Consider the following 13755-nt stretch of genomic DNA (forward strand, 5'->3'; position numbering starts at 1 on the left):
GGGCTTATTTATGAGAGCCCTGCACACTTTTACATCACGTAAAGTGGTACATGCATGATGAAGGGCTCCTAAACTGATTTATGAAGCCACATAAAGCCACCCTGTGTGGCTTTGAGTGAACTCATAAATCTTGAGTAAGGCGATGCAGCACAAATCAATCTTACTCTGCGTCCGGGAGGCGTTCCATGGGTGTTGCAGTGGGTTTTCCCACGTAACAGCGATGGAATTTGACGCTGCCCCAGATTTACAACCTAATGTAAACCTGGCAAAGCGCCAAATATTTACGCCTTACAAACGAGGAGAAATGTCTTTATTTCTCCTTGTTTTTTCCGTCTTTCCGTGTGTGCTGCAGAAGCACACACGGAAAGAGGAAAGCGCCTCTTAGGAGTTTTTGTTCAGGAAGGTTCAACTTCCTGAACAAAAACAATCCTGCCTGCAATGGGGGTCACCCTGGTGCAAGGGTGCCCACAGTGGTGCTAGGCTGCTGAGACGGCGCCAGCACACGGAGAAAGGATAGACATGCTCTGTATTGCTTAAATATGGTGCATTCCTGCCCTTTCACTTTGGCATAGGGCAGTGCAGCAAGGCCCGACACCAAAATCCCATAATTAAGCCCCTATGTTTTGAAGAAAGATGTGTATTTCAGTGGTCCAGGGGAATTTATAATGTATGTAACAGCATTCTTAAACACCTTCCAGAAAGTTGCAGAACAGTCCTTTAACTTTCCTTCCAGAACGTTCTGGAACCTTCTTTAAACCTCTAGAAAGTTCCAGAACTTTCCTGTAGCTTCCAATCCAAGATAGAAGAACTTCTTATTAGCTCCTTCTTGTGGCAGTTGTCTATAAGCAGCTTTAGAGCCGCTTCTTCCTGCATGGCAACAGTCGAAGTGCAGAGCTCCACAGTTTCTTGACCTTGTTCCAGAGGTCCAGGGGTCTGCTGGAATTGTGCCCTCCAGGTTCCTGTATTCTTCAGTCCATCCTGCCATCCAGCTGTGGTTCCCTTCTTGAGTCCACGCTCCATCTGCTCAATCCAGGTTTTGTTTTTGCAAGCTTTCCTTAATCCACTTTTTTGGGATACTGTAATCCCCCAGTGTACATATGGATTGGATCAAACACGGCTTCTGGAGGGCGTCTCTATACCGTGGACAGGTTGAAGAAGACCCCACAATGTTCAGGCATTGACATCTGTTTCTCTCACCTCTTCTTTTCCATTTTTTTCCCTGCTTCTTCAGGCCACATCCAACTCAAGGTATAAAGCAGCAGCTGTAATAGTGACTTCATAATTTCCTTTTCCTGCTTTTTTTTTATTTTAATATGGCTATCCATAATGTAACTGTGATACAAAAATGGGAATGTCGATAAAGTAAACGTAATTTGCTCAAAAACTCAGTAGTATAAAAGCTCTCAATAATGAGCCTTCCATGTGCAGGAGTGTGGTACAGTGTCAGATTTGCAGGGGCTGCCCCCATTGTAACTGGTGTCCAGATGACAGAGCGTTATGTACCTAGACGCGGGGGCGGTCAGGATCCTATAAGGACCAAAGCGCCTGGTCTCAGCATAGATCGGCTACAGTGGTGCGCAGAGGAGTTTGCTGAGGGCACGCAGATGGAGGCCACACGTCTTGAAAGATGGCGGCAGGAGTACTCAGGATTGCATGAGTCACTGCCGCCCAATGAGTGACCATCAAAGCATTGAGAAGGTGAAAAACAAAAAAAGACCACACATTGGGAAGCCTAAAGTCCAACCTGCACTTAATACAAAGTAGCAGGAAGCAAAGCAGAGGATCAAAGACAGCTGTCAATCCAGATGTCGAGGGATCTGGCTGGGAAATGGTCATTTGGAGCCTGAAGCTAAAATACATCAAAATTAAACCAACATGCACAGGATTTCTCTTAATACAAGTCTATAAAGTATAGTTACATGACAGAAGCGTGTTACTCTCAGTGAAAACGTATCTAATGTGCGGGTTGCAGGATCTCCCCTTGAGGAACTGCTACACAACCCTGAGGAGACGATAGCATTCATATACAAAATACTGTCCCCATCATTCTCACAAAATCCAGCTTCCACTTGCCAGGTTTGGAAACGAGGATACACTGCCAGGAAACATGCAAGGGACAACTCTAAGCCCCAACGTTTCAGAGTCTACTCGAGCCGTGAAAATTAGCAAGCATATTCAGTGTCACGAGAAGCTTCACACTAATATAAAACAACTACATGTGATCAAAGGGTTGATATATTCAGGATTACTTATGCAATTGTTAGCACAGCGTGACAAAGGAGTTTACGAACATGATACAGAGAAGATTTGTTGTGTAAGTCAGACTTGCAGAGAGCACTAGTCATCTGTGAGGGTATCCAGGCGCTTGAGCGAGTGAGTGAGAGTATGATCCTCGTGGAGTTATTCGAAGAGCCGGGTCTTCAGCTCTTTGTAGAACTCAAGAAGTGAGGAGGAGGCCCTCATATGCTAGGAGACGTCGTTCCATGTTTTGGGTGCAATGCAGGAGAAAGATCGGCTTTCGTGCATGTGGGGGTGGTGCGAGTGTGGGTGAGGTAGAGCGCACATGTCCGGTCAGCTGGTGAAAGTGTATGCGGTTATTAATGTTTGTTGTTCCGATGTTGTGTAGGGCTTTGCAAGTGTGAGTCAGTGGTTTGAATTGACTGTATTTGTGAATGGGGAGTCAGTGGAGTTCCTTGAGGTGCGGTACGATGTGGGTGCGGCACGGGAGGTCTAGGATGAGTCTTGGTGGCGTTCTGGGTGGTCTGGACTCTTTGTAGGAGTTGCTTGGAGATGCCAGCGTAGAGTGCAATGCCGTAGTCAAGCCTGCTTGTGATGAGCACTTGTGTGACAGTCCGTCTGGTGTTTTCTGGGAGCCACTTGAAGATCGTACTTCGCATGTTTAGGAAGCAGGAGGCAACATTGTTCATTGCGTGCTAAACCCTAGAAAACCTACATTGCAGTGGCGCATCCAGAGGTTGGGTAAATCAGGGCTCTTGTTAACCTCAAATGTCCCAGAGACAAGATTCAAAACAGCATTTCAAAATACAGTCAATAAGGAAATGGCCAACTCAAAAGCTACTTCTAAAGAGGAATTTAGAAAGCCATGAAGGTTTATTGCACAAATTCAATACAGAAATAGTAAAATACAGATGCAGAAATAGCCTCATTGATGTGCATAAAATCATTGCCACCAAGGCTCTCAGTAATAGGAATAATGCACAATAATAGACAAAATCAGAAATAGACCAAGTCGGAAATGTGCAGCAAAACCAGGTGAAATTGGACAGCATCCCTGGGGGTCAGGAAAGTCTCCTGCTCGCCCCCAAACCCAACAGTTTATACACAGTTTTCTTGCATCGAAAGTCAGCATGGCGTGATCATTGCGCCAACAAATCAGTTTTACATCTCAAAACATCACATCGTCTCATCACTAGCCCACTACATTAATATTGATTTGGCCCTTCTGATCTAATGACACCGGGAGGTGACAGAACACACGAGTCACAGAAGCAACAGTGAGCCAGTGTGCAGGAAGGTAACCCATGTTATACCGCGTGCGAGCAGAAGGACCTCCGGAAGTGACGCTAAAGGATCCTCTTCTCCTGAGCTCTTCGAGTGTCTTGCTGAAATATGCTGCACGTGCTGCCAGGCAGATTGTAAACAGATTATAAAGAATAATATGACTTTCATTTTGAACAAGATGCCATTGAGGCCTAACTGAGACATAATCAGCTACAGCAAGAAAAACACAGGTAAACATGCAGTTACCACTGTAACAGCTCCATGCCAGCACACACATGTGAATTCAAATGCAGATGGAGCTGCTGTTTCCTTTGGCGGGTGCTGTGCAAGCATGGGCTTGAAGGAAACCTGTGCAGATGGAGTCCACTGTTGGGCACTTCCTCGGGTGTGCACTGGAGAGGCGATCACATCCTCAGGAGGAGGAGGCGAGGGCGCCCAGTCCCCCCCATGCTCTTTGCCTGAGCAGTCAAGCCTTTCATGGTAGAGCTTAGGAGGAACAGAGTGGGACTGGGGGGGGGGTAGGAGGGGGAGGATCTGCTTACGGGGAGGAGTCCAAGATGTATCCCTTTATGCTGATGACCTGTTGGTTTATATCTGTGACGTTGAAGCAGACCTACATCCCATCAAGGGTTACTCTCTGAGTTTGGGTCTCTCTCCGGACTATGCATAAACCAGTCAAAATCTGGGGCCATATTATCAAGGAACGGCGATAACATTATCGCCGCTTTAGCGGCAGGAAACTGGTTCTGGTGTGTACCTGGGCTTCTATGGGAATTCTCAAGGGCATATTATCAAGCCCATTATCGCCGCTTTAGTGGCAGTTTCCTGCCTTTAATATTATTGCCATTCTTGATAATATGGCCCCTGGTTTCTTCCCCCCGAACACCACAGTAAGCAGAGAGGAGACTGGATTGGGCAACATGATGACATGGTGAGGAGACATTACCTTTAAATACTTGGGACTGCAGAAATATCCCTAAGCTGAAGATCTCCTAAATGCCACCGTGGAGCAGAGTATCTCTGCCCTTTGACCCCCGATAACTTTTGCTGAACCTCACCGCTCTCCGTGGTTGGAAGGATCTCTGACGAGAATGGCGATGCTGCTGGCCTATGGTATCACCCCACTACTCCACCAGTGGTGGCCCTCAGATGTACATAAGGAAGTGGACACGTTAGCAGATATTTTAATTTGGTGTTGTGAGAGATGTAGGATGACCATAGGGAAGTTGAAGAGGCGGGTTGGTCATGGGGGTGCCTGACTTTGAACTATATTACTTTATAAACACAATGGATAGTACGTGGCTCAGTTGAACCTGAGCGAATTAGCAGAGGGGGCAATTACAAAAAACAGGGCTAGGCTTCGCATCCATCTTCTTCACAACAACAGGAGACAGTGAGACCTCCCACGACTCGAATAAGGGGCTCACCAGAGTTATCTGAGGGCTTTAGGAAGGACTCACACCAGGGTCTCAAATGCTCCGGTGACACAACTGCTGAGTCTCATCACTCTTGGGGGACCACAGTTAGGGAAGCTGAGCTGGGGCTCGCTGAGCTGGGGCTGGCTGAGCTGGGGCTGACTGAGCTGGGGCTGGCTGTGCTGGGGTTGGCTGCGCTGGGCTGTGCTGGGGCTGGCTGTGCTGGAGCTGGTTGAGCTCGGGCTGACTGTGCTGGGTCTGGCTGTGCTGGGTCTGGCTTTGCTCGGGCTAGCTGTGCTGGGGCTGGCTGTACTGGGGCAGGCCCTGCTGGGCCTTGCTGAGCTGGGTCTGGCTGTGCTGGGGTTGGCTGTGCTGGGGCAGTGCTGGGGCTGGTTGAGCTCGGGCTGGCTGAGCTGGGGCTGGCTGTACTGGGACTGGCAGTGCTGGGGCTGACTGAGCTGGGGCTGGCCGTGCTGGGCCTGGCTGAGCTGGGTCTGGCTGTGCTGGGGTTGGCTGCGCTGGGGCTGTGCTGGAGCTGGTTGAGCTCGGGCTGGCTGTGCTGGGGCTGGCTGTGCTGGATCTGGCTTTGCTTGGGCTGGCTGTGCTGGGGCTGGCTGTGCTGGGGCTGGCTTTGCTGGGGCTGGCTGAGCTGGGGCTGGCTGTACTGGGGCTGGCTGTGCTGGGGCTGGCTGTGCTGGGGCTGGCTGTACTGGGGCTGGCCGTGCTGGGCCTGCCTGAGCTGGGTCTGGCTGTGCTGGGGTTGCCTCTGCTGGGGCTGTGCTGGGGCTGGTTGAGCTCAGGCTGGCTGAGCTGGGGCTGGCTGTACTGGGGCTGGCTGTGCTGGGGCTGACTGAGCTGGGGCTGGCCGTGCTGGGCCTGGCTGAGCTGGGTCTGGCTGTGCTGGGGTTGGCTGCGCTGGGGCTGTGCTGGAGCTGGATGAGCTTGGGCTGGCTGTGCTGGGGCTGGCTGTGCTGGATCTGGCTTTGCTCGGGCTGGCTGTGCTGGGGCTGGCTGTGCTGGGGCTGGCTTTGCTGGGGCTGGCTGAGCTGTGGCTGGCTGTACTGGGGCTGGCTGTGCTGGGGCTGGCTGTGCTGGGGCTGACTGTGCTGGGGTGGCTGAACTGGGGCTGGCCGTGCTGGGCCTGGCTGAGTTGGGTCTGGCTGTGCTGGGGTTGGCTGCACTGGAGCTGTGCTGGGGCTGGTTGAGCTCGGGCTGGCTGTGCTGGGGCTGGCTGTGCTGGGGATAGCTGAGCTGGAGCTGACTGTGCTGGGGCTGGCTGAGCTGGGTCTGGCTGTGCTGGGTCTGGCTGTGCTGGGGCTGTGCTGGGGCTGGTTGAGCTCAGGCTGGCTGAGCTGGGGCTGGCTGTACTGGGGCTGGCTGTGCTGGGGCTGACTGAGCTGGGGCTGGCTGTGCTGGGGCTGGGTGTGCTGGGGCTGGCTGTGCTGGGGATGACTGAGCTGGGGCTGGCTGAGCTGTGGCTGGCTGTGCTGGGGCTGGCTGTGCTGGGGCTGGTTGAGCTCGGGCTGGCTGTGCTGGGGCTGGGGATATCTGAGCTGGGGCTGGCTGTGCTGGGGCTGGCTGAGCTGGGTCTGGCTGCGCTGGGGCTCTGCTGGGGCTGGTTGAGCTCAGGCTGGCTGAGCTGGGGCTGGCTGTACTGGGGCTGGCTGTGCTGGGGCTGACTGAGCTGGGGCTGGCTGTGCTGCGGCTGGGTTTGCTGGGGCTGGCTGTGCTGGGGCTGACTGAGCTGGGGCTGGCTGTACTGGGGCTGGCTGTGCTGAGGCTGGCTGTGCTGGGGCTGACTGTGCTGGGGTGGCTGAACTGGGGATGGCCGTGCTGGGCCTGGCTGAGCTGGGTCTGGCTGTGCTGGGGCTGGCTGCCGCTGGGGCTGTGCTGGGGTTGGTTGAGCTGGGGCTGGCTGTGCTGGGGCTGGCTGTGCTGGGGATAGCTGAGCTGGGGCTGGCTGTGTTGGGGCTGGCTGTGCTGGAGCTGGCTGAGCTGGGTCTGGCTGTGCTGGGGCTGTGCTGGGGCTGGTTGAGCTCAGGCTGGCTGAGCTGGGGCTGGCTGTACTGGGGCTGGCTGTGCTGGGGCTGACTGAGCTGGGGCTGGCTGTACTGGGGCTGGCTGTGCTGGGGCTGGCTGCGCTGGGGCTGACTGAGCTGGGGCTGGCTGTACTGGGGCTGGCTGTGCTGGGGCTGACTGAGTTGGGGCTGGCTGTGCTGGGGCTGGGTGTGCTGGGGCTGGCTGTGCTGGGGCTGACTGAGCTGGGGCTGGCTGAGCTGGGGCTGGCTGGGCTGGGGCTGGCTGTGCTGGGGCTGGTCAAGCTCGGGTGGCTGTGCTGGGGCTGGCTGTGCTGGGGATAGCTGAGCTGGGGCTGGCTGTGCTGGGGCTGGCTGAGCTGGGTCTGGCTGCACTGGGGCTCAGCTGGGGCTGGTTGAGCTCAGGCTGGCTGAGCTGGGGCTGGCTGTACTGGGGCTGGCTGTGCTGGGGCTGAATGAGCTGGGGCTGGCTGTGCTGGGGCTGGCTGTACTGGGGCTGGCTGTGCTGGGGCTGACTGAGCTGGGGCTGGCTGTGCTGCGGCTGGGTTTGCTGGGGCTGGCTGTGCTGGGGCTGACTGAGCTGGGGCTGGCTGTACTGGGGCTGGCTGTGCTGAGGCTGGCTGTGCTGGGGCTGACTGTGCTGGGGTGGCTGAACTGGGGATGGCCGTGCTGGGCCTGGCTGAGCTGGGTCTGGCTGTGCTGGGGCTGGCTGCCGCTGGGGCTGTGCTGGGGCTGGTTGAGCTCGGGCTGGCTGTGCTGGGGCTGGCTGTGCTGGGGATAGCTGAGCTGGGGCTGGCTGTGGTGGGGCTGGCTGTGCTGGGGCTGGCTGAGCTGGGTCTGGCTGTGCTGGGGCTGTGCTGGGGCTGGTTGAGCTCAGGCTGGCTGAGCTGGGGCTGGCTGTACTGGGGCTGGCTGTGCTGGGGCTGACTGAGCTGGGGCTGGCTGTGCTGGGGCTGGGTGTGCTGGGGCTGGCTGTGCTGGGGCTGACTGAGCTGGGGCTGGCTGAGCTGGGGCTGGCTGGGCTGGGGCTGGCTGTGCTGGGGCTGGCTGTGCTGGGGTTGGCTGTGCTGGGCCTGACTGAGCTGGGGCTGGCTGAGCTGGGGCTGGCTGTGCTGGGGCTGGCTGTGCTGGATACTGTGGGAGATCTGTTTGGGAGCGGATCTCTTCTGGCATTTGAGTCATTCAATCAATCAATCAATGAATTAGTCATTTGTAAAGTGCACTACATACCCGCGAGGGTCTCAAGGCGCTGGGGGGGGGGGGGCTACTGATCGAACAGCCAGGTCTTGAGCATCCTCCTGAAGGTCAGCAGGTCTTGGGTCTGTCGTAGGCTCAGTGGGAGGGTGTTCCATGTCTTGGCGGCGAGGTGGGAGAAGGGTCTCCCGCCGGTGGTTGTTCTTCGGATGCACGGGACGGTGATGAAGGAGAGGTCGGCAGAGCATAGCTGGCGGTTGGGGATGTAGAAGGACAGCCGTCTGTTGAGGTAGGCTGGGCCGGTCTTGTGGAGTGCCTTGTGTGCGTGGATGAGGAGCTTGAAGGATATCCTCTTGCTGACGGGGAGCCAGTGCTGGTCCCTCATCAGGTGGGGGGTGATGTGGCCGTGGCGTGGTATTTCGAGGATCAGTCGTGCTGAGGCGTTTTGGATGCGTTGTAGTCGTTTGATGAGCTTGGTCGGTGCTCCCGCGTAGAGGGCGTTTCCATAGTCGAGTCTGCTGCTGACGAGGGCCTGGGTGACTGTCTTTCTTGTATCTGTCGGGATCCATCTGTAGATCTTGCGGAGCATGCGGAGGGTGTTGAAGCAAGAGGAGGAGACGTCGTTGACCTGCTTGGTCATTGAGAGCATTGAGTCGAGGATGATACCCAGGTTGCGTGCGTGGTCGGTGGGTGTCGGGGCTGCTCCCAGTGCCGTCGGCCACCAGGAGTCATCCCAGGCTGAAGGGTTGGAGCCAAGGATGAGGACCTCCGTCTTGTCCGAGTTCAGCTTCAGATGGCTGGTCTTCATCCAGTCAGCGACAGCCTTCACTCGTTCGTGGAGGTTGGCTTTGGCGGCGATGGGGTCCTTGGTGAGGGAGAAGATCAGTTGAGTGTCGTCGGCATAGGAGATTATGTTGAGATCGTGCTGTCGGGCGACGTGTGTGAGCGGGACCATGTAAATATTTAACAGAGTCGGGCTGAGGGAGGATCCCTGGGGTACGCCGCAGATGATCTCGGAGGCTTCGGACCGGAATGGGGAGAGGCAGACGCTCTGGGTTCTGCCGGAGAGGAAGGAGGTGGTCCATTCCAGAGCCTTGTCTCAGATCCCTGCGGCGTGGAGGCGTGCGCGTTGTGTGCGGTGGCAGACGGTATTGAAGGCGGCGGAGAGGTCTAGGAGGATGAGTGCTGCGGTCTCGCCATTGTTCAGCAGGGTCCTGATGTCGTCGGTGGCGGCGATGAGGGCAGTCTCGGTGCTGTGGTTGCTGCGGAACCCTGACTGGGAAGGGTCCGGGATTCTGTTTTCTTCGAGGTATTGGGTTAGCTGTCTGTTGACGATTTTCTCGATGACCTTGGCCAGGAAGGGGAGCAGAGAGATGGGCCGGAAGTTCTTGAGGTCTCTTGGGTCAGCCTTGGATTTTTTCAGTAGGGCGTTGATCTCGGCGTATTTTCAGCTCTCTGGGAAGGTCGCGGTCTTGAGGGAGAGATTGATGATGTTGCGTAGGTGGGGTGTGATGGAGCTGCTTGCTTTGTTAAAGACGTGGTGCGGGAAGGGATCTGACGGAGAGCCGGAGTGGATTGTGCTCATGGTCTTGATGGTGTCATCGATGCTCACGCTGGCCCAGGCTGGCAGGGGGTTGTGGTCGATGGTGTGCGGAGGGTCTGTTGTGTTGCTGTCTGTTGGGTCAGTCTGGGTGTTGAAACTGTCATGGATGTCTGCTATCTTGCGGTGGAAGAAGGTGGCGAGGGAGTCGCACAGGGCTTGTGACGGCGGGATGTCGTTGGTGTTGGAGCTGGGGTTGGAGAGTTCCTTCACGATGTTGAAGAGCTCCTTGCTATTGTGTGCATTGTTGTCGAGGCGGTCTTTAAACGAAGTTCTCTTGGCGGCCCTGATGAGGTGGTGGTGGTTGCGGCTGGCGTCCTTGTGTGCTGCGTGGTTGTCCGGGGTTTGTTCGTTGTGCCATTTCTTCTCTAGTTTCCGGCAGGCTTGCTTGGAGGCTAGGAGTTCTGGGGTGAACCAGCTGGCCCTCTTGCTGGTGTCTCTGTGGGGGGGATTTCTTCAGCGGGGCGAGGGTGTTGGCGCAGTCTTCGATCCAGCGTCTGAGGCTGTGGGCAGCATCGTCGGTTTTGGAGGGTTCGGTGGGTGGGCTGAGAGCGAGGTTTGCATGTAGTTGATCTTCGGTGATTTTGCTCCAGCAGCGGCGGGGGATCTGTTGGGTGCAGTGGTGTGTGGTGGGTTTCTGGAAGGTGAAGTGGATGCAGCGGTGGTCGGTCCAGAGGAGTGGCACAGAAGGCAAAAAGGGCACAGAAATACAGGGGCAGCTAAGAATCATAAGGCAAAAATGGGCAGAGAGGCACGGGGGCAGCGAGGGGAACAGAATGGAAAACCGGGCAGAGGACACGGGGGCAGCGAGGGGTTCAGAAGGAAAAAACGGGCAGAGGACACGGGGCAGCGAGGGCTACAGAAGGAAAAACCGGGCAGAGACACAGGGTCAGCGAGGGGTACAGAAGGAAAAACCGGTCAGAGACACTGTGGCAACGAGAGGTACAGAAGGAAACTGGGCAGAGACACGGGGGCAGCGAGGGGTACAGAAGGAAACCGGACAGAGACACGGGGGCAGCGAGGAGTACAGAAGGAAAAATCGGACAGAGGACACGGGGCAGCGAGGGGTACAGAAGGAAAGAAAACGGGCAAGGACCACGTACAGGCAGCGGGGGAAGACAGACAACAGCAGTCACAGACACAACAATGAAAATACAGGCAATACAGTAAAAACAATAAGGCGGAAGATGAACATACTTACGGCCTATCACTGGCCTCCAGGGATGAGGCGCAGGTGGTAGCCTGCGGGTGGAGGAGGGCCTCAAACTTCCTCAGCAGCGGCAGCTGTGGCAGGGACACACAGGCCGAGCTGTGCGGAGGGGGAGCGACCTACCTGGTGTGTCAAGGGTCATTGACTGAGGAAGGGGCTCCCCTGTTACACAGCATCAGGCCCTGGTGCCAGAGGTGCAACCTCTATGGGGCACCATTGAGACTGGATCTCAGGTGCATGGAGCCGCAAAGCCTATTGATACCATGCAGTGTGTTATTAGCTGGTCACTTGGTCGCATGACGCATTCGTGGAGAAGGGCAGCACAGCACACCATTGGGCCAGTGGAAATATAAATAGGACTAGGGCCTATGGGGGCGTGCTCCATGACAAAGAATGGGACAAGAGGCAAAAATATCCTCAGAAAATATCTCACAATCTCAGACGAGGCTGCAAAACATCGCCTCACACCCTATACATAGGGCACTCACGACCCCCGAAGTGATTGACAATATAAACCCGAAGGCATCTCCAGAGGGCCCACGCTGCTGGCTGGGTTTATCCCTCTCCTGGGACAAGCAGCCACTGACCACATGTGGCAGGTGGTGGATAACTATATGGAGAAGATAACGGGGAACAATAACTACAACCCACTTGAAAATTGTGGGCCCAATTCACAAAGGGAAATTTCCATTTTGTATAACTTTACTACTTTTCTGTATTCACAAAGGTGAACTTAAACCTAAAGTCTAACTTTACTACTTTGCGGTATTCACAAAGGTAAGTTACTACTAGTAAAGTTACTCTTTCGGTCTAAGTTTACCTTTGTAAATACCGAAAAGTAGTAAAGTTATACAAAAGTGTAAATTTACCTTTGTGAATCGGGCTCTGTGTGCCTGGCTGTCTCGCTCTCAACCCAAAACCAGCAGAGCTCCGACGAGATTTGCTGATCTCCTGTCGATATTCATAGATGCACCATTCCAATGCACTGGAAGGCAGATGTGGCTCTTCTCTATGTCAATGGGTCAATGCAGACATACGGTTTACATAGGAGGAGCGACGCCCCGCACAGCGAAGAGGCAGGGGGGCTCAGGGAGTGCCCTATGGCACATGTCTGGAGTGAGCTGATGATTTCCGTCACCCAAGGACCAAAATCAATGGCAGCCCCTCCAGGAGGCCTGCCTAATTAATGCTAAATGTGCGTGCATGCATCAGTCGGGCAGAGACATATGTAGCCCAATCAATGATAAATGTGCGTGCATGCATCAGTCAGGCAGAGACATATGTAGCCCAATCAATGATAAATGTGCGTGCATGCATCAGTCGGGCAGAGACATATGTAGCCCAATCAATGATAAATGTGCGTGCATGCATCGGTCGGGCAGAGACATATGTAGCCCAAACAATGATAAATGTGCGTGCATGCATTAGTCGGGCAGAGACATTTGTAGCACAATCAATGATAAATGTGCGAGCATGCATCAGTCGGACAGAGACATATGTAGCCCAATCAATGATAAATGTGCCTGCATGCATCAGTCGGGCAGAGACATATGTAGCCCAAACAATGATAAATGTGCGTGCATGCATCAGTTGGACAGAGATATATGTAGGCTAATCAATGATAAATGTGCGTGCATGCATCAGTCGGGCAGAGACATATATAGCCGAATCAATGATAAATGTGCCTGCATACATCAGTCGGGCAGAGACATATATAAGCCAATCAATGATAAATGTGCGTGCATGCATCAGTTGGGCAGAGACATATATAGCCCAATCAATGATAAATGTGCGTGCATGCATCAGTCGGGCAGAGACATATGTAGCCCAATCAATGATAAATGTGCATGCATGCATCAGTCGGGCAGAGACATATGTAGCCCAATCAATGATAAATGTGCGTGCATGCATCAGTCGGGCAGAGACATATGTAGCCCAAACAATGATAAATGTGCATGCATACATCAGTCGGGCAGAGACATATATAGCCCAATCAATGATAAATGTGCGTGCATGCATCAGTCGGGCAGAGACATATGTAGCCCAATCAATGATAAATGTGCGTGCATGCATCAGTCGGGCAGAGACATATGTAGCCCAATCAATGATAAATGTGCGTGCATGCATCAGTCGGGCAGAGACATATGTAGCCCAATCAATGATAAATGTGCGTGCATGCATCAGTCGGGCAGAGACATATATAGCCCAATCAATGATAAATGTGCATGCATGCATCAAGGGCAGAGACATATGTAGCCCAATCAATGATATATGTGCGTGCATGCATCAGTCGGACAGAGATATATGTAGGCCAATCAATGATAAATGTGCGTGCATGCATCAGTCGGGCAGAGACATATATAGGCCAATCAATGATAAATGTGCCTGCATACATCATTCAGGCAGAGACATATATAGCCCAATCAATGATAAATGTGCGTGCATGCATCAGTTGGGCAGAGACATATATAAGCCAATCAATGATAAATGTGCGTGCATGCATCAGTCGGGCAGAGACATATATAGCCCAATCAATGATAAATGTGCGTGCATGCATCAGTCGGGCAGAGACATATATAGCCCAATCAATGATAAATGTGCGTGCATGCATCAGTCGGGCAGAGACATATGTAGCCCAATCAATGATAAATGTGCGTGCATGCATCAGTCGGGCAGAGACATATATAGCCAATCAATGATAAATGTGCGTGCATGCATCAGTCGGGCAGAGACATATATAGCCAATCAATGATAAATGTGCCTGCATACATCAGTCGG

General features: G+C 54.0%; 1 pseudogene; it reads right to left on the reverse strand.

The window, feature by feature from the left end:
- Positions 1-5225: 5225 nt before the first annotated feature.
- Positions 5226-8146, reverse strand: LOC146863458 (uncharacterized; annotated as a pseudogene).
- Positions 8147-13755: the final 5609 nt, after the last annotated feature.

This window comes from Triturus cristatus, chromosome 2_2 (assembly GCF_964204655.1).
Source record: "Triturus cristatus chromosome 2_2, aTriCri1.1, whole genome shotgun sequence".
NCBI lineage: Eukaryota > Metazoa > Chordata > Amphibia > Caudata > Salamandridae > Triturus > Triturus cristatus.